Source organism: Nicotiana sylvestris, chromosome 11, assembly GCF_000393655.2.
Source record: "Nicotiana sylvestris chromosome 11, ASM39365v2, whole genome shotgun sequence".
NCBI classification, from domain to species: Eukaryota; Viridiplantae; Streptophyta; class Magnoliopsida; order Solanales; family Solanaceae; genus Nicotiana; species Nicotiana sylvestris.
The window spans coordinates 85,984,713-85,996,704 of record NC_091067.1 but is presented as its reverse complement, the minus strand read 5'-3'; the positions used below and the strand labels follow the sequence as shown (position 1 = coordinate 85,996,704).

Sequence of the window (11,992 nt, the reverse complement as noted above, 5' to 3'; positions counted from 1 at the left end):
CAAAAGGAGACTCAAGCTGGCATCAAACATTTCAAATTCCTAGATTTCTAGGCTGAGCAACCATCATTCATGAACCTGGTAGAAGAGGTTTGGAGCACTCAAGTTTCTGGAAACCCCATGTAGAGGCTACAACAGAAACTGAAACTTCTTAGTAAGAGTCTCACTAGATGGTCGAAAGAGAAGATTGGAAATGTTTTTGAACAAGTTAATATATGGGAAGCAAAAATGGTAAACTTGGAAGAGATTGACACTATTAACAACACATATCAATCCAGAGAAGAGCTCAATAAAGGCCAGGTAGAATACATCAAGTGCCTAGGTATGCAAGATGCGATCCTTAGACAGAAAGCTTAACAGAAATGGTATGAAGAAGGGGATAGAAACACCAAATACTTCCATAGTTTAATTAGAAATAGGAGATGTAGGCTCCACCTTCACATGATCATGGCTCATGGGTCCAAGGGGATGAAAATATCTCAAGGGTGGTTGTGCATCACTTCAAACATCTATTTAACCTTCAGCATCAATTCAGTAATCACGAGGTCCTCAACTGTATCCCTAATTGTATACTAAGGAAGATAATGATATGCTCAATGCTATACCTAACGAGGATGAGATCAGAGATGTTGTATTTAGTGCGAATGCTTCAAGTACAGCGGGACCGGATGGATTTAATGGCAGCTTTTATCAAAACTGCTGGAATGTCATCAAGTTTGATATTGTAGACTTTATCCAGAACTTTTTCAATGGCAAGGGTATGGCCAAATTCTATAATCATCCATGTCTGATTCTAATTCCCAAAGTCGATTCCCCAACCAACTTTTCTAAGTTCAGGCCTATTAGCCTGAGCAACTTCACCAGCAAAATTCTTTCTAAAATTCTTTATAGAAGGCTGAACCCTATGCTTGAGAAAATAATTTCCATTAATCAAAGTGGTTTCGTCAAGGGCAGGATGATTACTGACAATGTACAATTAGCACAAGAAATTATCCACAACATAAAGCAGAACACCAATGGGAGAAATGTGGTTATCAAGCATGATATGGTTAAAGAAAACATGTCCTCCAATCGTGAAAAGACTCAACATTTGGCAGGGGAAAATGCTTTCCTACGGAGGGAAGATAACCTTAATCAAACATGTCCTCCAATCCTTGCCTACCTACATTTTATCTGCTATGAACCCTCCCAAAGGCGTCATCAAGCTTATGGAAAAACACTTCAACAATATCTTCTAGGGGTCTTCTGAAGGAAAAAACAATTACCACTGGTCCTCATGGAATAATCTTTACCTACCTAAAGATGAGGAGTTGTAGGGTCAGGATAATGGAAGATATCACTAAAACTCTCTCTCTGAAAAGATGGTGGAGATTCATGACTCAACCATCCCTCTTGGCCATTTTCCTTAATGCTAAATATTGCAAGAGAGCTCACTTAGCTACCAAAGTTCCTACCCCATCTGACTCTCACATTTGGAGGGATTTGACGAAGGCAAGGATCAAAGCTGAGCCAAATATCATTTGAAAAATTCAAGAAGGCAATTCTAGTTTTTGGTAGGATAACTGGACGGGGAAAGGTGCTTTGGCTAAGGTATTTCAGGGCCCGGGTAAATCTCCCAAGCTACTCGTTAAAAATTTCATCTATGAAGGTACCTGGGACACCAACAAATTGGCAGGCACTATCCCTCCTCACATGTTGGATACTGTTACTAAGGTGGATATTGGCAACAGAAATCTTAAGGACTTTCCAATATGGAATTTAGCTGAAGATGGTCATTTCAATAGTAAATCGGCTTGGCACTTAGTGCAAATGAAAAAGCAGAAGAATAACTTCATTACTAAGAGTTGGCAAAAGTCTATACCTTTTAAAATCGCTTTCCTATCCTGGAGGTTACTCAAAAGGCGACTACCTTTTGATGATATTATTGGTAAATTTGGCACTAACATTGTTTCTAGATGTTCTTGTTGTTCTTTGCCGCAGGTGGAGACTATGAAACATGCATTCAATGGAAGCGAGGCACCAAAAATAACATGGAATATAATCGGCAATCCACTGGGAATAAGTCATCAAATAGAGCCGGTGGTGGGCACCTTCAAGAGATGGCGGGAAACAAGCTCAAAGAACAGGGTCCATAACTTAATCTTTCAAATAGCTCCTTTAAAAATATGCTGGGAACTATGGAAATAATGAACATCATGTAAATATGGTAATCAAAAAAAGTTCCAACCCAACAAGATGGTGCATCAAGCTATGTGGAATATCAAAGGTGCCATTTCGAAGATTAAACCAAGCTGGGACAACCACCACCCTTGGCCAGATTTCTGCCAAAGAATTGAAAAGTTGAAACCAATGCAAAGCTGGAGTCAAGTTCTGTGGTCGACACCAAATCAAGGATATATCAAAGCTAATACCAATGGTAGTTACATCAGAGAAAACAACAAAGCAGGTGTAGGAGGCATCGTAAGGAATAGCAACGGTGATCTTATTATGGCTTTCTCGAAGGCTGTCCAGTGTGATAACAACAATACTGCGGAGGCTCTAGCTACTGTGTTTGGAATGAAATGGTGCAAGCTACAAGGCTACACTAATTTTATCCTCAAACTCGATTCTATGGTGATTGCAAACATGTTGATTAATAGGGACACCAACAATCTGAAAATCAAACAAACGATTGATAGAATGCTGCAGATTATTCAACAGGCCAATGTAACAGTAAAGCATTATTACAGAGAAGGCAACCAAGTTGCAGACTGTCTTGCGAAACTGGCCTCTACCTCGGGTAATAGCATGACTATCAACTCATATCAACAACTTCCTACATGTGCTAAAGGCTATTTCCTCTTGGATAAGTGGCAAATGGCAAGTATCAGAACCAAATTCAACAAAGCTAATTTTTTTTGTCAGCTAGAGATGTATCCTTCGATCTTCCCAGAGGAAGAATCCCCTTCTGTATATATCTCCACTAATTTTTCTGTTGTTTGTTTCAGGTGATGGAATCACTAAGTTGTATTTTATGAGGTTAGGCCTAGCCCCCCTCACTGATCATTTTTGAATACAACTGTGCCCAGCATTGAAACTGGATAATTGCATAAAAAAAAGGCAGACATTGCTTGAGGGTAAGGAGAACTTGTGAAAAGTCGTTGAGATGAAGCTACAATTGATGCAGAATAATAGTCTGTCCCAGTATGTAAAAACATATCGTCATTGTATCTTAGTCGCAGTAGTATTTCGGTTATTATTAACAGCTCTCGCTCAATTTTCATATTCTTTCAATCGTTAGTTAATTAGCTGAAGCAGTACAACTTGATCCAATCTTTATATATGGAAGTAATTAGTAAATAGCTACTTTTAGCTCTTACGGTTAGAGTTTAGTCAGTATTAAAAAACTATTTTTATTTCAACTCCTTTCACAAGTAATTTTTTGGGACAAAAACAGCCCTACTAATATACAGAACAGCTCTAGCAATCGGTGCTGCAATTCGAAGATATACAAGTGGATCCCTAACAGAATACATTGGAGTTCAAACCCCATTAACGACTAATAGGTTTAAACCTTTATAAGTTCAAAACCTAGCAACGAGTCATGGGATTTGAACTTTCACAGTCTAACAGTGAAAATATGTTGGAGTTTAAAAATATTAATGCGATTCCCAGGGTCCAAATCTTTATAAGTTCAAAACACAGCAATGAGTTAGTAGGTTGATCAAACTTTCATAAGTTCAAAACCAAGTAACGACAATGGCATTCAAACTTTCACAATTTAAGAGTGATTTTATTTTTTGGAAGTTTCAAAATCCAACAACAATTTATGGGGTTCAAAACTTATAAGTTCAAAACCCAGTAACGAGTCACTGGGTCCAATTTTCACTATTTGAGAGTGAAATCTTTTTGAAGTTATGAAACTCAACAACAATTTAAGGAGTTCAAACCTTAGTGCTGAGGGGGACCCAATTTTCACTATTTGAGAGTGAAATCTTTTGAAGTTTTATGGTATGAACCCCTGAATATAAGTGTTACATGTTTGGTGTTGAGTTAATGCACATGTTAGGTGACGGACATGTGGCGTGCACCGTGTGAATTATGACTCGATTGATTCTGTGGTACTGTGTAGTGATACATCATGTCATCATTTTGGGCTAATTTTCATGACATTGTGAGCCCGAGAGACTGGAGAGATTGATGATTGAGTTGGGGCCTGAGAGCTGGATTGTGAGTGATATTGATAGGATCGGGCTGCACTCCACAGCAGATATTATTGATTCATGATGGAATAGTGTTGCAGGCCACAACAAGTATTAGTGACTCATAATGGGATCGGGTTGCACACCACAGCAGGTATTATTGATTCATGATGGTATCGGACAACGCACCGCAACAGGATTTATCAGCACTTGGGCTGGATCCGCCCCTCCGAAGTCTGACTTACTCATACTTTTTGGTGATTATGGTGAAAGATTTGGGTTTTGCTGTTATACCTGAAAAGCATGACTATTTTTCGTCAATGAGCTGAGCATCATATTTTTTAGTCATTACTTGTACTGCTTTTCATATATTGTTACGAATTGTTCTTTTCTATTGGTGTTGGACTCTGAACTTTGTCCAAGCTTGTCACTGCTTTCAACCTAAGATTAGGTTTGTTACTTATTGAGTATACGGGGTCGGTCATACTACACTTCTGTACCTTGCGTGCAGATTTTGGATGTTAATGCTGATGTGTATGGCGGGAGCTAAAATTGAAGATGTACTTGTGTTCCTGTCATTACTGCCTCTTGTTCTTAGTAAGTTTAGAATTATTATCTATTCATGTATATTTCAAACTGATGATGTATTTATTTCATACCAGCTTTGTAAACTCTAAATCTTAGAAGCTAATGATTTGTACTACCAGTCCTTGGGATTTTGTATAAAAGCTCAGTTATTTCATTGTTTATTTTCTCAATAAATCTCATTTAATTGGATTGTTATTAATTATTTTACCTAGATGGTCAGGTTAGGTGCCATCATGACTAGTTGGATTTTGGGTCGTGACATAGAGTTAATAATTACGATGTGAATCTGAATTTGTTGGGCTAAAATAGCCCGCATATATTATTAACATGGTGTGATATTGTCTGCTTTGGGCCAAACCCTCACGATATTTCTCAAAAGGCCTCACACCATTAAGAGATTCATATACATTACATGTAGGCTCCCAGTATTTTCAGCTACCAATGCAGAACTTTTGTTCACACACTTAACAATCTCCCCTCGAATTAAGTTCCACGTGGCGCACTACCACGATTCATATGTCTCCCTCTCGAACCAGTTCTAAGTAGCCCATTACCACAATCCACGGGTCAATTTTTGAGATTTATTATGTGTTACTCACAGAGTATTTATAGCAATTGAAGCCCATAATTAGCTTCTTCTTGTGTGCGCATCTCCAAGATCGTAAGGGTAAAGAAACCGAGCCTCGAGCCATCATTTTTTCATCACTATACTTGTACCGCTGAACTTGGGCCTTTGTTACCAGTTGTTAGATTAAAATAGCATGCAGATACTCTTAACATGGTATAATATTAACAGCTTTGGGCCAAGCCCTCACAGTTTTCGTGACGCCCGACAGGCCATTTTGAGTACAAGACTTAATTTCTGTATTCCGGGACTTCTCATAGCTTCATTTGATGTTTCCTATTTTGCATGCATGGTCCGTGTTGTTTTCCGGAAAGCTTTACATAAAACTTTGAAGACAAAGTGATTTTTGACTTAAAACAATATTTGTGTTGACCACGGTCAATATTTTTTGTAAATAACCTCGGATCGGTATTTTTACGATTTCGGTAGGTTCGTATAATATTTTTGGACATGTACCATATTTGGTTGGGGTCCCAGATGACCACGAGCGTGTTTAGGTGCATTATGTAAAAAATTGTGAAAAATGAGTTTGCAAGTTGAAATTTTGAGTTTTGATGATCGATTCTTGTTATTTGATATTATTTTGATGATTTGAGGTAGCGAACAAGTTTGTATGATGTTGTTATACTTGTGTGCATGTTTGGTTTGGAGCCTGAGAGGCTCGGATGAGTTTTGGATGCATGATAGATGAGTTTGCATTTGTTGGTGCTTAGTAGTTACAGGTCTCGCACTTGTGAGTACCTGATCGAAATTGCGAGCCTCGTTCTTGTGATGCGAGGCTCCCAAATGCGAAGTGGAAACTGGGGGCTAGGGTTCGCATTTGCAAACCATTATTCACTTTTGTGACCTGGTTTGGGACCACTTATGTGGTCGCATTGTCGCATTCGCAATATGGTACCAGATGCAACAACTTTGCATTTGCGAAGTTTGGACCACATTTGCGAGGGGCGTACTTTGCAAATGCGAAGATTATGTCACATTTGCGATATATATGGCTCTGTCAGACTGATCGCATTTGCGATCAGTGTTTCACATTTGTGGATATCGCAGTTGTGAACAAGAGTTCGCAATTGCGACGTCTGCAGGTGGATAAAAGAGGAAAAAATCAAGACTTAGCTTATTTTTATCCATTTCTCAATCCTAAACACTCGAGAGGAGATTTTGGAAGAACTTTTTGTCTCAATCCGGAATTCCCAACCTCGAGACCATGATGGCGCTTAATATCCACTTGCTAGGCAAGCTGACGTTAATAAAGAAATTAACCAATTTTTAACAATTAATTAAAAGTAATGACATTAAATGAGAAATAAGTTCCAAATTTAACACGGTGAATAAAAGTGATGCGATGCTAACTACTCCCAGAAATCCGGAGTCACAAGTACATGAGCAACTAGAAGTCTACAACATAGTTTGAAATAAATACAATTGTTCGAAGGAGATAAACAATAAAGATAGGAAATGGAAGGAGACTTCAAGGTCTGTGAACGCCAGCTGATCTACCTCAAGTCTCCGAAGTGAATGTGATCCAAGCCGATGCACCTCTAAGCGCCGCTTGAACCAATACCTGTATCTGCACAAGAAGTACAAAAGTGTAGTATGAGTACAACCAATCCAATGTACTCTGTAAGTATCGAACATAACCTCCACTAGTTAGTGACCAGGCTATGATAAGACACCTACGTAAAAACTCTGTAAAAATATATATAAAGCAATAAAATAACAAGTAGAGCAATAAAATATTAACTGGGAGGGGACATGCGAAAAGGGAGATATCATAAAAACTATAAGTACGAGAACACAAAATAACATCTTCCAAAATAAATAACAATATCTCCAAATAAATTACCAAAATCGGAAATCAAACAAGGCAATGAAATGAAGATGTCACGGCATCACCCTTCGTGCTTTTACTCTTGTCCTCACCATGTAATATTATAAATAAATAGCACGACATCACCCTTCGTTCTTTTACTCACCAGAACGGTATCACCCTTTGTGCGTTTACTCTCAATTCTCTCAATATATGATAATGAATACAAATAAGGCACAACAACACCTTCGTGCTTTCTCTTTTCCTCACCAAGCAATAATACACATTCGAATAATAAAAGCAAGACGGAAAATAATTTCATTTCAATTATGGAGCCATGATATCAAACTCAACTTTCAAAATATTCAACATCTTTGAAATAAATAATAAATTAGAAACAAATAATTACAAAAAGTAATAATCCAACCTAAGCATGGAAAACATAATCAATGAAGCGGTATAATATATAGAAATAATTGTCACTCACATGCTATGACCCAATGACAATGCATAGGTACTCGTCACTTCACATATACATTGTTCCTACACATAAAACACGTAGAAAATAGACCAATAAGTTCTAATCCCTCAAACCAAGGTTAACTATGACACTTACCACTCCACAAATAAATCAATGCTCAGCTGCGGCTTTTCCTCTAGAATTAGCCTCCAAAAAATTAAATCTAGCCAAATATAGTATAAATTATTCAAAATAGAGATTAGAAACTATCCACGAGTGAAAATGATTCAATCTTTAATGATTTTGAGAAAAGTCAACAAAAGTCAACCCAGACCCACTTGGTCAAAACTCGAGATTCGGACCAAAATCCAATTACACATTCACCTCCGAGTCCATATATATGATTAGTTTTGAAATTCGCCCTCAATTTGATGTCTAAATCTCAAATTCTCAAAATTCACGATTTCTACCTAAATTCCTAATTTCTAATATGTAAAAAACATAGATTAAAGATTAAAACTAATGGGTGTTTATGGAAATGTAAAGAAACAAGTTAAAATCTACTAACTGTTGATACCCAATTTTTTTCCTATAGATTTTAAATATGCAAAATACTCTTCAAACTGGCATATATATGCATGTGTAAGCATATCCAAAGGTTTTATTATTTTTTCATAATATTTAAAGGTTTTTTGAAATCAATTTATTTCCCTATTTTATCCATGAAAACACAATAATTACTTCCAAAATTTTCATTCTTGGTGATTCATTTATTGGAATTTTACATTTATGCTAAAATATATCTAAGATGATTTTTTGCATATTTTTACAAATTTATTTAGTACTTTTAAAGCTAAATTTCATATAATTACAATATTAGCCTCTTTTAGGATTTAATTGTGTTTATATTCATGGAAATTAAGTCTAGTATTTTTAAATTGATAATTATATGTTATAAATCATTTTAGTTCTCTCAATTTATTTTTATAAATTAATTTAATATTTTTTATAAAATAAAAGGGGAAAATTGGCTATTTAAATAATAGCCCAATTTCGTTTCAATTGTAGCCTAAATTTGAGCCCAAATCAGACCCAATTTCCTGACCCAATTGCAACTTAAACCCTACCCCTAACCCAACTAAACCTACCCAAACCCGTATCCCCATTTAACCATTTAAATCCAGGCCGTTGATCATTTAGATTAACGACCACCGTTCCCCCTTTCCTTTTTTTTAACCCCAAACGACCCCTAAACCTATCTTATTTCTCACCTACCGCCGCCCTTGAATCCCCCTTCTCTCTCAACTCTCTCTGAAACTCTCATGAACCCTAGTCGCCGCCCTCTCATCCCACCCTAATACCTTCCTAATTCATGGCCCCTCGTGGTCATTTGAGACATGTAGCAGCCTCCCATGGCTCTTGGGTGTTGGTCTCTGTGGTTTCATGGCCAGTCCTCGAAGGAATTTGGTCCAGTCCTTGCTTGACTTTTGTTCATGGATTTTCTACAGCCATCCACGACCTTTCTCCATCCATTCATGGTCTTTCAAGGCAGATCTTTTACTTTCCTGGTTAGATCGGAAACTTTCAAGGTCTTTCTCACCTTTTCTGGGTTTTCCGAAACCCTAATCTTTAAGATCTTTTGTTTTTTCTTTCAGATCTACTTTAGATCTATACTTGCAATGAGTGTTTTAAGTGTTTTCTCAAAAGTTTTTCAACTTTCTTTCAAAACGACCCTTCATCTTCTCCGATTAGGGTTTTCCTTTAAGTTTTGCATTTCAAAGATCTCTGATTTTAACCTATTTATGGTTTTGCTAAGTTTTGCTCATGTCATTCTTCTATCTGTTTCAGCATGTTAAAACCCTAGTTCCTTTTGTGGTTTCATTCGAGTTCTAAAACTATTTGTTAGATGTGTACGTGTTTGGTTAAGTTCCTTGTTCTTATTTGACTTATTTGTTTTATCATCTTTTAAACTCAATTATTGTTGAAAAACCCTAGGTCTTCTTGGTCGGAAACTGTTTGTTTAGGTATGCACTTGATTCGATTGAAAGTTTCTTGTTTTAAGACTCTCTTTTCTTTATGTGACTTATCTGACTTTTACTATCTTTCAACTCGACTATGGATTCCTCACCTATTACTGTGAGACCTCTGCTTGTTTGACTCTCTTCTTCACTTGGGCTATACGTGTGAACCCTGACTATCTAACTTATTCACTACTGAATCCTATGCTTATTTCTGCTACTATTGTATGCTGTTTCTTTTGCCAATGTGCTTGGCCCCACATGTCTGATATTTCTGTTCACTCTATTTATATGCTGAAGTTTCTTCCTTGATTGATCTTGATTTTGTGACTAATTCAAGAGCTTTTCTTGTATGAGCCCTAATTTCACTCGCTTGTTTAAAATTGATTGATTCTTTTCCCTTTACTGTAATGTTTTACCTTGCTGATTTCTCTTCTAAAATAAGCATATACTTTTTTTGCTCAGACTCGATTATTCACTGCATGCTTTTACTACCCCTTATATGGCAATAATCAGTTTGCTTCCAAATTAATTTTCTTTCCTTATTTAAATCTATTACTACCCGTTAAACAGTGATTCCTTAATTAAAGGGAATCACTTGTGTAATTGATTCTGACTTGTGATTGTTTCCATGTTTGTATCTTATTTTTTCTCCTTCACTCGTTTTCAAAAAAACTATAAATACCCTGCACCCCTCTTCTTTCAAAACACAAACGAACCATCTGAGTTCAGAACATATACTTCACCCAAAACTCTCTCTCTTTTCTCTGTTACTACTTGTGTTACTGCCTTGTCTTGCCGGCTGAACGTCAAAGCTAGGCTGTGGAAATTTTTCTTACTTTTCCTTTCTGCACTTTGCTTCTTACTGGTATGTCCTATTTAATCTTCAAGCATCAACAACAACATGTTTCTTTATTATTTCCTTCACTCTCACTCGTTTCTGCTTATGCTAATGCAATCAAGTTTCATTATAAAGCATGCTGTAAATTATTGTGTTCCCTTATGTATATACTCTGTCAGTCACTTGATTATGTGATTTGCTAACTCATGAATCCCAAACCCCATATCCCCTTATGTGTTTGTGTTCTCTGGTTGGTTTGTGGGCATGCCAGCATCATCTATTGTTGTGCATGTCCAAACTTGACCCATCCTAGGGTCATATGCTTCATGCAATGTATTCCCAAACCCCTGGCCCCTGTGTGCAACTGCTGATCCTGTGTAGTTTAAGTTTTACTGCTACTGTTTTCAAATTACCCCTACCCCTTACTATTTTTAACCCAATTTTAAATAAATCTCTGTTTCTGCACTTCCACTATACTCTTAGAACTTAGGTTTTGTCCCTCTTGTGTGAGCCTTGCCTAGAGACCAATGAGCTCCATCTGAACTTGGACACATAAGGGCTGGCCCTTCCACACTGCACTCACCTCTATCTGGTTATGCAAACCTGGGTGTAAGCACTACCCGGGGTCCTTTGAGGGCCTTAGGGAACATTGACACACCGAGGTCTAAGAAAAGCTCTGAAACAAGTGGTGCTTGAGGTGGTTTATTCCATAACTCAGAGAGGAAGTCAAGAATCAGGCTTCCTATGGTTGTAACTTTTTGTTTTACATTGTTCTGATGTAATTCAGTATTTGTTCTGTAATAATGTGTAACAAATAATGGGGGTTGGTTAGTGAAAAAAGGGCTGGGTAATTATGCATGTTTAGCCATTAGAAGTGTAGGGAACATGCCTACAGGATCTGTTTCTTTAACTTCTGCATGTTTAACTCTACATTTAGATAACATGCCTATAGGACTTATTTTAAATTCTGCATGTTTTTTTACCACACTTAGACACCATGCCTATAGGATCTAAACGGCTATAATCAGACATCATGTTCATAAGGTTAAAAATCAGTATTTCCCTTAGACACCATGCCTATAAGAATTTCAAGTAAATCATGCCTGCTTCGTTTCACGTTCAACTAGATATCATGTCTATAGGAATTAAAAAAAATTAGCAATAATAGATATCATGCCTATAGGATCTGAAACCAGTCTAGTTTAAAATCAGCTTAACTCGTACTGTTCTTAACTAGTTTTAAACAACCTACTCTCCTTTTATTAATACTATTTAGAAAGCATGCCTATAGGATCTCAAATCGCTCATTTTAAAACTGTCACTACTTTGCTACATTCTGAATCAGTAATAGACATCATGCTTATAGGATATCATCAACACACTTAGGCAAGCCTTAGGTGACAACAATAAAAACTCAATCCACCTCTGTTAATTAGTAACTGCTACAACCAGTAGGCAGGCCTGATTCAGAC

The 11,992-nt window shown here is 37.0% G+C and overlaps 1 long non-coding RNA gene across 1 annotated transcript; it reads left to right on the top strand.

Moving 5' to 3' along the window:
• The first annotated feature begins 564 nt into the window (after nt 1-564).
• Nucleotides 565-3,263, top strand: LOC138882195 (uncharacterized). Its single transcript, XR_011403655.1, has 2 exons — nt 565-2,856; nt 2,985-3,263. It is a non-coding gene; the product is annotated as an uncharacterized lncRNA (long non-coding RNA).
• The last annotated feature ends 8,729 nt before the right edge of the window (nt 3,264-11,992 follow it).